The sequence below is a fragment of the Aplysia californica genome, unplaced genomic scaffold (assembly GCF_000002075.1).
Source record: "Aplysia californica isolate F4 #8 unplaced genomic scaffold, AplCal3.0 scaffold00008, whole genome shotgun sequence".
NCBI classification, from domain to species: Eukaryota; Metazoa; Mollusca; class Gastropoda; order Aplysiida; family Aplysiidae; genus Aplysia; species Aplysia californica.
This window is the reverse complement of record NW_004797278.1, coordinates 942,137-942,747: the sequence shown is the minus strand read 5'-3', so window position 1 is coordinate 942,747 and position 611 is coordinate 942,137.

Sequence of the window (611 nt, the reverse complement as noted above, 5' to 3'; positions counted from 1 at the left end):
CCCCACACCCGCCCACCCCAAACTAAACTAACAAACCCCAACAACAACACACACACAAACATGCAACAAAATGCGCTGACTTTAGGAAAATTAGTTTAATACCACATGTCATGTAATGTAAATATTTTATAGTCATTTTGGAGAGAATCAAGGGCAAAACTGACAGAGATGTTATTGGAGATGAACAGTTCGGCTTCAGGTCTGAAAGTGGCACCAGAGCAGGAGTCTTCTGCATGAACACAATAGCACTGAAAAACATTCAAGTCCAAAAGACTTCTTCGCTTGCTTTATTGATTACTGAAAAGCTTTCGACAGAATCCATCATATTGGGCTGATTGAGTGTGTAGAGAAGATAGGTATTGAAGGAAAAGATATCAGAATCATAGGAAATCTCTACTGGCAGCAGAAGACAACAATTGAAGAGAGCAATGAACTATCAAAATACACTGAAATCCAAGGTTGTGTCCTCTCTTCATATCTTTTTAGCATCTGTGCAGAATTCATTTTTAGAGAATAATTCTGTAGACCTACATGGAGTCATTATTGGGGGCCGTAACATCAATAACCCGAGATACGCAAATGATACCGTCCTGCTTCCAAACACGAGCAAA